This window comes from Rutidosis leptorrhynchoides, chromosome 2, assembly GCF_046630445.1.
Source record: "Rutidosis leptorrhynchoides isolate AG116_Rl617_1_P2 chromosome 2, CSIRO_AGI_Rlap_v1, whole genome shotgun sequence".
NCBI lineage: Eukaryota > Viridiplantae > Streptophyta > Magnoliopsida > Asterales > Asteraceae > Rutidosis > Rutidosis leptorrhynchoides.
Window position 1 is genome coordinate 529,885,569 of NC_092334.1, and position 13,588 is coordinate 529,899,156.

At 33.2% G+C, this 13,588-nt stretch overlaps 1 non-coding gene across 1 annotated transcript; it reads left to right on the top strand.

Annotated features, from left to right (window-relative positions):
• Positions 1-7,983: 7,983 nt before the first annotated feature.
• Positions 7,984-8,090, top strand: LOC139895236 (small nucleolar RNA R71). The gene has a single exon (XR_011775697.1). It is a non-coding gene; the product is annotated as a small nucleolar RNA R71 (small nucleolar RNA).
• The last annotated feature ends 5,498 nt before the right edge of the window (positions 8,091-13,588 follow it).

The window sequence follows — 13,588 nt, forward strand, 5'->3', positions numbered from 1 at the left end:
ATTGTGACCTCTCTGTGTAATCGAATTAGCTAAAAATCTATGAATAATACGAAGCTCAGCTCTGTCAATATGTGTATAGGAGTGTCCTCCTGCTCGTGTAAAAACATCAAAATGTGACATACGCCTCCAAATGGCGTCAGCGTCAAAGTTACTATCTACCCTTTCACCATAATGAATCAAATTTGTACAACCGGGTAATAGCAACTCACCAGGAGTATATATCTGAAAGGCCCTGGCCATGTCCAGCATGGACATTCTGTACATCCTACCGCCAAGGATAAACCTAAGAAATCTTCTATCATCTATTCTAACTATATTTGTATCAAGTGATACAGTACTCATCAACTCAACACACCATTCCTTATATACCGGTCTACGAATGGTGAAAAGAAGTTCCCAATCTGTAAAAGAAGAACTGCCATACCTTTGTACCAAAAGCTATCTAACACGGTCAGCTAGATGGACCGTTTCCAAAGGGGCCCAATCGATTACCCTTGGCACCTCTACATTTTTTGTTACCAATTTGAATTTGTTCCTTTGATATGTCTCGTAATCTCTCCATCTCCTATCAAATATTAGATTAGGATGCAGAGTGTGCTCAGGAATCGTTGGGAATTCTACTGGTGGCCTAATTGGGAATACTATGAATTCATCAATAAACTATACCGGATCATAATAAGGTATGTGCTGATCAGGCTGTTGTTGTGGTTCTTGTTGTTGTTCTTGTTCGTGTTACATTTCTGGTTCTGGTTCTGGTGCTGGTCGTCTAGATGATGATGCTCCTGAACCTCCCGTATCGGCTTTCTGCAAAACACATTAAACACAAAATTTGTGCATCCAAATATGCATTAGTGTTAGCAAAATAACAACTTAAAACAATCACTATAACATGTTAAATCAAAATTAAACTTATACACATTTTCACAATTTTTCACAATTCTACACTTTTCAAATAAGCACATATGAAAATGTATACAAAATTCATAAGCATTTAACTCAAATAACATGTCAAAATAGTCATTACTAATAATTAAACAAGTCTCAAATGGCAAATATATCAAATTAATCAAGTTCATGAATTTTGGACTTAAAAAGTCCACTTTAATCTTTAAAAATCATGTTTAGGATCAATGTTTGGATCATTTAACTATCTAAACATGTTACACTACTCAATTTAGCAATAATTCATGACAAAAATCGGCCATAACCTGTTTATATCAAAAAGCCCCAAATTGCTCAAGAACACAAACCCTAGATTTCTAAAAATTTTGAAGTTTTTGGCTTCAAATCATGTTAAATAGCATCAATCTAGGTTATATATGCATAAAATACTGACAATTTAACACTAATTACACTAGAAATTAACAAAATTGCATTAGGTAAAAAATTGGTAATTATCACAAAAACTAGGAATTTATAGAGTTTAGGGGTGTAATTTTTACCATTTTGCTGAAGAATGAGAATCTAGGCATGATTAGGGCAAGAAAAATGACGGATTACGGTGGAAAATTGCGAATTTTAGAGAGTATTTTGGGGTATTTTCGTGTATTTGTGTGTGTTTTGTGTGAAGAACAGCTCTCTGGCTCGTTTGTATCTGGCCTGGATTTTCTCCCCATGCGATCGTATGGCACCAAAGGCCAAACTCCATGCGATCGCATGGAGTCCCGGGTACAGTGTTTTCACCCTTTTTTTTTTTTTTTTAATAAAACCTTATACTTTATAAAACATAAAATTAATTTAAAAATTAAAATTTTGTTTCTTTTTAGGATGAGGGCGTTTCGGATCGATGTCCAAGTCTGTCCCTCGACAAAATTTTAAAATTTGTCAAATCAAAGCGCGGTTTTTAAAAGTAAAAATTTTTGGGTTTTTTAATGTTTTTGGCATACTTTAATTCTATAAGATTAAAAATAATGATAATAAAAGTTCTCGTCCCTCCCTCGGGTAAAGCAATTTCGGTTCAACGACCTAGTCTTCAACTCACGACGAATTTTAAAAAACATAATTTTAACTTAGCGAAATAAAGTAAATTTTTGTTTTTAAATTCACACCAAACTTAAATTTAAAATGCATAAAATTAAAAATTCACACCAAACTTAATTAAAAATTTATATTATAAATTCTCACCAAACTTATATTATATTTTTGTTTTTATACATACAAACTTATATTAAAAAGATTAATTTTTCAAATATTTATAATTTTAAATATATTAATTTTAAAAAGTTTACAATATTATTTTAATTTTTATATATTAATAAAATTAAAAATCTTTTTGGATTTTATCCCACTTTAATCAATCAAATATTATCAAAAATATACGCCCCTCTTTTCGGTAAAGTAATTTCGGTTCCATGACCTAATTTAACTCATGACGAATTTTTGAAATATTTTGGGTTGATTGATTAAAGATATTTATACCTTAAGAATAAACGTTAAATTTCGCAGTGATTTAATAAATTTTTGTATGATATCAAAAATTTCGGTCGCCAAACCTAATTTTATTCAATACCAATTTAATACTTTATAGCGAACAAATTAGCGTTTATTATCAAAAGGTTAAAAATAAAAATAAAAAATAAAAACTGTACAGACTTACCTGCGAGATAGTATTCTTAGTGATACGATCTATCCCATTCATAAGATAGTCGGTTTAATTGATTTTCCATGGCTACATAGGCGTAACCTCGAGCATTCAGTGTTTTTTCTTCTAAACATATGAACGGTCCGTCTCTGCATAAAGTAACAAATTCGGTGTTTGAATAGGTTTGATTATTTGAACATTTACCTCCATGTGACCATTTTCCGCATTTGTGACATCTTTCTAGGTGTCGTGCTCTTCTTTTCGCTGCGGATTTTGATTTTCCTTTACCAAATTGTAACTTATTATCTTCGCATCTGGATTCTTTTCTTACTCCGTCCAATCTTTCTCTGATTACTGATACTAGTTCACTCGGAAGTGTGTCATTATTACGTTTAGTGATCAAAGCGTGTAGCATTAGACCATGGTTTAGTTCACAGGAAGTCTTCATTTCCTAAAAAAAATAAAAATTCAGAATGGAGGGAGAAGACTAGTTCTTTAGGGTCTGCTAGGGAAAGACCATTCGGGTTCCATTTTCGAGAACTACATGAAAACAGACAATCTAACTCTAACAGAAATACATAAAATCCTTAAAAGACTTGATTCTCCCCACACTTAGTTAGCTGTGGTATCGAAATTGTGATTAACTTCGTTGTCGACTTCCATCGGATTATCTATGTAATGTTTAACTCTGTGACCATTAACTTTAAATTCAATTTCATTTGAATTTATTAATTCTATCGTTCCGTATGGGAAAACTCTTTTGACTATGAATGGTCCAGACCATCTCGATTACAATTTTCCAGGAAATAGCTTGAATCGTGAATTGAAAAGAAGAACTCTGTCTCCTTCTTTAAATTCTTTTGAACTTCTGATTCTTTTATCATGCCATTTCTTCGTTCTTTCCTTATAGATTAACGAATTTTCATATGCTTCATGTCTTAATTCTTCTAATTCGTTTAATTGACTTAATCGTAGACGTCCGGCTTCATGTAAATCAAGATTACATGTTTTCAAAGCCCAAAATGCTTTGTGTTCAATTTCTACTGAAAGATGACATGCTTTTTCATAAAAATTCTAAAAGGTGTGGTTCCAATTAGAGTTTTGTAGGCTGTTCTAAAAGCCCAGAGTGCATCCTCCAATTTAATGGACCATTCCTTCGGATTTGATCCTATGGTTTTTTCTAGAATACGTTTTAAAGCTCGGTTGGTATTTTCAACTTGTCCACTTGTTTGTGGATGATATGCGGTGGAGATTTTATGAGTTACTCCATATCTTTTAAGAACTTTCTCAAGTTGATTATTACAGAAATGAGTACCCCGATCACTTATTAAAGCTTTCGGTGTTCCAAACCTTGGAAAAAGACGTTTTAAAAAGTTGACTACAACTCGTGCATCGTTAGTTGGGAGAGCTTGTGCTTCCGCCCATTTAGATACATAATCAATGGCTACGAGAATGTAGAGATTATTATGAGATTTTGGAAATGGACCCATAAAGTCAATACCCCAAATGTCAAATACTTCGCATACTTGAATGACATTTTGTGGCATTTCATCACGTTGACTTATTTTTCCGGCCCTTTGACAAGCATCACAGGATTTGCAAAGAAGGTGTGCGTCTTTGTAAATTGTAGGCCAATAGAATTCAGCATCATAAACTTTTCTTGCTGTTAGTTGAGGCCCATAGTGCCCTCCTGTTGGTCCTGTGTGACAATGGTTTAAAATTTTACTAGCTTCATCTCCGAATACACATCGGCGCATTATTTCATCTGGACAACTTTTAAACAGATGTGGATCTTCCCAGAAATAGTGTTTTATATCACTGAAGAATTTCTTTCGTTTTTGGTACGATAATCCTTTTTCAAGGAATCCACATACTAAATAGTTTGCATAGTCTGCAAACCATGGAATTTCATTATAATCTATCTTCAATAGATATTCATCAGGAAAGTTGTCTTGTATGGCCGATTCATTTAGAACTTCTAATTCAGGATTTTCAAGAAGAGAAAGATGATCAGCGGCGAGATTTTCTGCTCCTCTTTTATCCCGGATTTCAATATTGAACTCTTGTAAGAGTAAGATCCAATGGATTAATCTTGGTTTGGCATCTTGTTTCGAAAATAGGTATCTAAGAGCAGAATGGTCGGTATAGACCACCGTTTTTGCTAGAACGAGATATGAACGAAATTTGTTAAAAGCAAAGACAATAGCAAGGAGTTCTTTTTCAGTAGTTGTGTAATTCGTTTGTGCTCCTTGTAACGTCTTACTAGCATAATATATAGGTTGAAATCGTTTTTCAATCCTTTGTCCTAAAACGGCTCCCATTGCAAAATCACTTGCATCGCACATTAGTTCAAACGGAAAATTCCTATTCGGTGTTATCATGATCGGCGCATTAGTGAGTTTCTCTTTAAGAATATTAAAAGATTTGATGCATTCATCTGAAAAGATGAATGGAGCATCCTTTTCTAGGAGTTTATTCATAGGAGTGGCAATTTTAGAAAAATCTTTTATGAAACGTTGGTAAAAACCGGCATGCCCTAGAAAACTCCTAACTCCTCTAACATTGGTGGGATGTGGAAGTTTAGCAATTACATCTACTTTAGCTCTATCCACTTCAATTCCTTCCTTTGAAATTTTCTGTCCAAGAACGATGCCTTCTTTAACCATGAAATGGCATTTCTCCCAATTAAGTACTAGATTTGATTGTTCGCATCTAATAAGCATTCGTTCAAGATTAGCTAGACATGATTCAAAAGTATCACCGAAGACTGAAAAGTCATCCATGAAAACTTCCATGCATTCTTTTATCATGTCGTGAAAAATCGCCATCATGCACCTTTGAAAGGTTGCAGGGGCGTTGCAAATTCAAATGGCATGCGTTTGTAAGTAAAAGTACCATAAGGGCACGTGAACGTGGTTTTTTCTTGATCTTCGGGTGATATTGGAATTTGAAAATATCCGGAAAATCCATCAAGAAAACAATAGTAACTGTTTCCGGCTAATCTTTCCAACATTTGATCAATAAAAGGTAAGGGAAAGTGATCTTTTCTGGTGGCGTTATTTAATTTTCTATAATCAATACATACACGCCATCCTGTTACAGTCCTAATAGAAATAAGCTCATTTTTTTCATTTGTAATGACAGTCATGCCACCCTTCTTAGGCACGCATTGAACTGGGCTTACCCATGGACTATCAGAGATTGGATAAATTAAACCTGCATCTAGCAGTTTAATAATTTCTTTTTTAACTACATCTTGCATATTCGGATTTAGTCTTCGTTGGCGTTGCACATACGTTTTATGACCTTCTTCCATAAGGATTTTATGTGTGCAATATGAAGGACTTATTCCTTTAATATCATGAATTTTCCATGCAATGGCTGGTTTATGAGCTTTCAACACAGAAATGAGTTGTGATTTTTCATTTTCAGTAAAAGAAGACGATATTATTACAGGTAATTCAGATTCATCATGTAAATAAGCGTATTCCAAATGGTTTGGAAGTGACTTTAATTCTAATGTCGGTGGTTCTTCTATCGATGATTTATATCGATATCTGTCTTCTTCTTTTAGCATTTGAATTCCTTCCGTTGTTGGTTCATATCCATTAGCTATTAGTGTAGCTAACATTTCAGCTTCATCAATTAGTTCATTACCTTCTCCTAAAGAACATTCTCCTGTTCCTTGTAATTCTGGAAATTCTTCTAACAATTCTGCATGTGAATCTATAGTTTGAATATAATAACATGTATCATCTGCAGATTGCGGTTGTTGCATTGCTCTATCAACTGAAAAGATAACACTCTCATCCTCTATACTTAGGGTCAATTTCTTACCGAACACGTCTATCATTGCTTTAGCCGTGCTTAAGAATGGTCTTCCTAATATGAGAGGAACTTGAGAATCTTCTTCCATGTCCAGAACAACAAAATCTACTGGAAATACTAAAGTACCAACTTTAACTAGCATGTTCTCCATTATCCCTCTAGGATATTTTATTGATCAATCGGCTAGTTGTATACTTATTCTGGTTGGTTTCAATTCTCCAAGGTCTAGTTTAGTGTATAGTGAATACGACATTAAATTTATACTAGCACCTAAGTCTGCCAATGCTTCTATTGAACTAAGACTACCCAGAAAATATGGAATTGTGAAACTTCCTGGATCAGATAGTTTTTCTGGTATCTTATTCAACAGCACTGCTGAACAATTAGCATTCATAGTAATAGCCGAGAGTTCTTCCATTTTCTTTCTATTTGAGATTAGATCTTTCAAGAATTTAGCATATCTAGGCATTCCTGAAATCACATCAATGAAAGGAAGATTTACATTTATCTGTTTAAACATATCCAAGAATTTGGATTGCTCGGCTTCAAGTTTCTCTTTCTTCATTTTACTCGGGTAAGGAAGTGGTGGTTGGTATGGTTTAACATAAGGTTTATCCTTAGCTGTGTTATCTTCATTAACCTTTTCAACTACCGGTTCTTTTTCCTTATCTTGATCAGGTTGTGGTTCTTGTGGAGTAGGAATAGCTTCATCAGAAGTTACAGGTATTTCAGGTGGTTTAAGTGTTGTACCACTTCTTGTGGTAATGGCTTTAGCTGTTTCATTCTGGGGGTTAGCATTTGTATCACTAGGTAAACTTCCCGATTTTCTTTCACCTATTAACCTTGCTAGGTTACTTACTTATTATTCCAAGTTTTGAATAGAAGCTTGTTGATTTCTAAATGCTTGAGCATTTTGTTCATTAGTTTGTTTTTGAGATGTGAAAAACTGCGTTTGAGTTTCAACTAGCTTTGTCATCATATCTTCTAAATTCGGCTTTTTATCATCGGTTTGTGGTGGGTTGTTTTGAAAATTAGGTCTTTGCTGATTGTAAGTATTATTGGATACTTGTTGATTGTTAGGACCTTGTTGGTTGTTGTATGGAATATTTTGGTTATAATTCTGGTTTTGATTGTAAATCGGTCTTGGCGGTTGATAATTATTCTGATAATTATTTTCAGGCCTTTGGTTTAGATATGAAACATTCTCTCTTTGTTCCATTGTTAATTCAATATTGAGACAATCTTTTGTCAAATGTGGTCCTCCACACTGCTCACAACTAATTCGTATTGAGTGGATATCTTTAGTCATCTTTTCCATTCGTCTCTCGACAGCATCTATCTTTGCGGAAATGGAATCTAAGTCATGGCTAGAATCGGCTCTAGCTGCTTTAGATGATCTAACGATATCTTTTTCTTGGTGCTACTCATGTGAGTGGGAAGCAGTGTTATCAATAATTTTGTAAGCATCAGTTTTGGTTTTCTTCATAATAGAACCACCAGCTGCTATATCGATGTCTTTCCTTGTAGTGATGTCGCATCCTTGGTAGAATATTTGTACTATTTGACAGGTGTCTAAACCATGATGCGGACATCCTCTTAATAACTTTCCAAATCTTGTCCACGCCTCATATAGAGTTTCATTTGGCTTCTGTGTGAACGTAACAATTTCTCCTTGAAGTCTTACGGCTTTAGATGCCGGAAAGAATTGTTTAAGAAAATTTTCAACTAAAACGTCCCATGTATCAATCGCCCCTTCAGGTAACGATTCCAACCAATCTTTGGCTTCTCCCTTTAAAGTCCAGGGAAATAACATGAGATATATCTGTTCATCCTCCACTTAGATATATCTGTTCATCCTCCACTTCTCGGATTTTAAATAGAGTGCAGATCCTATTAAAGGTACGAAGATGTTCATTTGGATCTTCCTTCGGCGCACCACTAAATTGGCATTGATTAGTCACCATGTGTAGAATTTGTCCTTTGATTTCATAATCTGGCGCATTAATGTCAGGATGAGTAATTGCGTGACCTTGGCCAGTGCGTTTAGCTCTCATTCGGTCTTCCATACTTAAAGGTTCCAGATTCTCCATAATTGAATTTGTTGAATCAGAAACACTAGAGGATTCTGATTTAATGGTTCGTTCCTCAACAATTTCTGTTTGAATGATTGGTGGTTCCAGAGGAAAATTTAATGGTTCAGGATCTATGAATCGTCCCTGAATATTCTCCGGATTCTCAATTGTGAGGTCGGTTTCAAAAAATGGATTATCGAAAATTTGAATTGGAGTACTTGGTCGACTGAATGACGATTCTAAAGAAAAATCAACGATGGTAATATTAGCTAGATGTCTTGATCTAGTTACAGGTGGTGAACGTCTTGCTCGGTGCATTCACTGAATATCCTATTAGTTTTTTAAAAGGAAAGAAAAATTATATAAGTTATCCAATTAATAGACTTTTCTGATTTTGCCCACGTTTCGAATCGCCAAAAGATGCAGTAGAGGGGCAAGATTCGTTTGGTCTCAATATAATTGAGTACTGTTTGGGTCCAATAACCCGGTCCACGTACAAATCCAACTATTACTACGAACCAGAAAATTTTGATGTCTATCAATTTAACCACTTAAAATAAATTTTCGTAATTTTAAGAAATTTTAGATAAGAAGTAGAATAAAAATCTATGTCCTAAAAACTAGAATAGCGAGAAATAAGAAAGAAAAAGAGTGCGTCGAAAAAGGTCGAAAAAGAAAAGATCGAAAAAATAAAAGGCGTCGAAAAATAAGAAATAATAATAAAAAAATGACTTATAGAACTTAAAAACACTCGACTAACCCAACCTTATTACTATCACTAACTTAAAATTATAATCGCAAATTGAGATTACTAATTGGAATGATAATTGATACATAGGTAAAAGGTGTCTAAAAATATTAAAGCTTACAAGTAAAACTATATCCCAAATGGAAATGACTTAAAAAGGTACTAAAACTTAAAAAGACGTCGCAAAATTCTAAAGCACTTTAATCTTAGTCTAAAGAAAAGGCACTTAAGGGATTTTACGGCAAAGCCTAAAAATCTAAATAAAAAAAAATAACTATGGCAAAAACTATGAATTAATAACTAAATACGAGCGAAAAATACAAATATTACACTAAAACAATTAAAAAGGGACAAAATATAAAAATATACTAAAAGTTGTAAAAAGTACAATTTTTTATAAAAATATTATTTTTATATTATTTATTTAATAAAACTATTAATTTTACAATTTAAATAAACTAATTTAACTAAATATAAAATAAATTAAAAACTAAAATTAAACTAAATAATAAAATATTAAAACCTAATTAGGGTTTATTAAATAATAATAATAATAATACACCGTAATTAATGCAGTTAGGGTTTCCTGTTGGCGTGTCAGACACTCTCATGCGATCGCATGAGTTTATGCCTTCGGGCTCATGCGATCGCATGAGTCAGGATTTTGGGCCAGGTTACGGGCTGCTACAATAGCAGGCTCGAGAGTTTATTTTTTATTTTTTTTTTATTTTGCTGTGTTTATTTTTTTCTGTTTTAAATATTTATATAATATACTTTTATAAGTTAAATAAAACTTATATTTTTATAAAATAAATATAAAGAAACTCTTATAGAACTTAAATATTTAACAAACTCTTAAAAATATTTATATATTTGTTTTTCTTTTTATATTTTCGAATATATTAAAACGTATTTTTACAAAAGCGTATTTTAAATAAAGTAAACTAAAAATAAAAATCTTTTTTTTATTTAGCGTTGCGCTTCCGGCTTTTAAGTAAGAAAAACAAAGACTTTTGAGTCTCCCCGGCAGCGGCGCCAAAAATACTTGATGTTCTGCGAGGTGTATATAAAATAGCTTATATTTTACAAGGAAATACTATTAAATACGATACAATTTTACTCGAGATATTTATTTATTTATTGAATGGATATACTTAAACCTTGCTACAACACTTATAGGCAGTGTACCTAATCATACAGTAGTGTAGTTTTTAGTAAGTCCGGTTCGTTCCACAGGGAAAATCTTTTAATCAAAGCTTAACGCTATATTAGTTTTATTTTATAAAAATACAAATATATATAAGTAATATTATTATTATAAAGGGGGGTTTTTACCGTTTAATGACCGGTTTGTCGATTTTAAAACTTTAGTCGCAGTTAAAACAAAATGTAAAATATTAAATAAATAAAAGACTTAATTTAAAGCGTAAAGTAAATAATGATAATGAAATTGCGATAAATAAAAGTGCGATAAAATAAACTTGCGATAATTAAAAAGTACGATAATTAAAAGTGCAATTAAATACAATAACAAAAAATAAAAGTGCGATAATTAGAAGTGCAATTAAATATAAAATAAAGGAAATTAAATATGAAATAAAAGAATTATGCTTATTTAAACTTTCGTAATTATGATATTTGACGTGTTGATTTTAGTTTTATGCCCATGGGTTAATTGTCCTTTGTCCTGGATTATTTAATATGTCCGTATGGTTTTTGTCCATAACAGTCCATCAGTCATAAATATAAAGTGCGAGTGTCCTCTTCAAATTATCCTTATACCCGAAGTTAAATATTCCAACTAATTGGGGACTTAAACTGTAACAAGGTTTTAATACTTTGTTTAATAATTACACCAGGATGTCGACTGCGTGTAACCCAAGGTTTTAATACTTTGTTATCAATTATGCCAAATGTCCTTGTACATAATTTCACCCCTGTTTTAATAATTCTAGTGGATATTAATCCATTCCCGTGTCCGGTTAAATGAACGATTATTCGTACATATAAATACCCCGCCCATCGTGTCCGATCGAGTGTATATGGTTATTTATAGGGACGTTCAATTGTAAATCTTTATATTAAAATTAACAAATTGTCATTTAGTTAAACAAATATAAAGCCCATTAATAGCCCATAGCCTAATTTCCACAAGTGTCGTTCTTTTGTCCAAACCCCAATTATGGTACAAAACCCAATTACCCAATTTTAGTAATTAGCCCAACATCATGATTACTTAGCTACGAGACATTAAATTAAAAAGGTTGAACATAACTTACAATGATTAAAAATAGTGTAGCGTTACACGGACAGAATTTCGACTTACAACCTTACAACATTCGCTAACACACCCTTATTATTAGGATTTAAAATTAAAATTAAAATTAAAATATAAATTATATATACATATACTACGTTTGAGTGAAGAAGAAAAAGATGTGTTTTTGTGGTGCACCAAAGCTCGATTTTTATAGGCATGTGGGCTGGAACTGTGCACCATGCGATCGCATGGATTTATGCCTTCCAGGCCATGCGATCGCATGGCCAGCTGGGGAGACTCAAAAGTCTTTGTTTTTTTATGCCGACGGTTTTTAAATATAATATAATATATATATTAATTTTAAGAATTAATTATATATTATATTATATTCATGTGCATAGTTGACTTGAAATTTTTAGTCCGTTGCGTCGAGCGTTGAGAGTTGACTCTGGTCCCGGTTCCGGATTTTCGAACGTCCTTGCGAATAATTTAATATCTTGTACTTTGCGTTTTGAATCTTGTACTCTTGTAATTTTGAGACGTTTCTTATCAATAATTGGAACCTTATTGATTGTATTTTGTACTTTTGAGCTTTTTGGTCGTTTGCGTCCTCAATTCGTCGAATCTGTCTTTTGTCTTCACCTTTTATTATTTAAACGAATATCACTTGTAAATAGGACAATTGCAACTAAAAGCTTGTCTTTCTTGAGGAATAATGCTATGAAATATATGTTCGTTTTTAGCATTATCAACAGCTTATATTGTAAAAAATATATATATATATATACCATGGCCTGGTTTCGAACTTAAGACCTCTCGTTCCCCTCCAACACACCCAAACCATCCCTCCCTCCATTCGTTTCTGATTTATTCTAATCCTAAATTTATAAAACCCGTATCTAACTGTTTTTCTTCATTTTCTCAAAACAAAGACCCGGAACTATTTACCCTCATCATCATCATGGTGTCGTGATCATCCTCACCATGTTCATCCGTAACCACCATCATTCATGCATCATAACATAATTATCAAAATCATTATCGTTCTCGTAACATCGATATTCTCATCATCAAATATCATCACGTCATCATAATCATAATCGTCTTCATCATTCGTCTTCTTCTTCGTATCACGTATATCTTCCTCATTATATGCAGTAGTAGTAGCGTAGCAGTAAAGCAATAGCAGTTTCATGAGCTCAATCTAAAATAGAAACAGATGCAAAAGAAAAGCTGCTGTTCGAGCAGCTGTTGCAGTGTCAGACGACAGAAATAAGAAACAGGAAGGTGGTGGCGGTGGTAAATAGCTGCAACAGAAGGAAAGAAGGAAAGAAAATATAAAACGGAAAGTAGCGTGGTGGTTTGCGTTGGTGTTTGAAGTCAACAGGAAACAAAAGAAAAGAAAAAAATAATTCCCGGTGGTGGAAGGTTGTGGTGGTGTTCGTGGGGGGATTGTAGGGTGGTGATTAAAGGTGCTGTATAGTGGTTGTGGGTGTGACTTTTGGACAGAAACAGAATCATTAGAGCAGCAGCTCGATGTTTGTTGGATGGTTCGAAGGTGTTCATAGCTTTGAAGTGGTGATGGAGAGTGGTGGTTAGTGGTGGTGACTAGGAGCCGAAGAAAGGTGGTGATTTCGGTCGAGACTGGTGGTGATCATAATGGTGTGGTTATAGATGACGGAAATGGGTTTGTTGATTGAGTAAACAAGATACAGAGATATAGATACTTGGTATATGTTTTTGTATCCTCTCTTCTATATGCTTACATACATAGATATACATAGAGAAAAAGAGATATTTAGATGTGAGCAGAAACAAAAACAGAGATCATATAATTATTGCACAGTAACCAAATAGTGATCTCAAACAGAAATGCAGCCACCAGTTTGTTTTAACCTACCGACAGTTTTCCCACGCAGTGCTATATCATGTCCATTGCTAAACAGTTAATACATAAAAGTGTTCCTAAAAATCCCAAACTTTTAGATTAAATATAATTAATTATTTCACTCATTAACTGTTTGAAATCTGATCAAAAAGGTTCGATAATTGTTTATTTTTTGTTCCAATTTATATGTACGGAGTCTAATATTTAAACT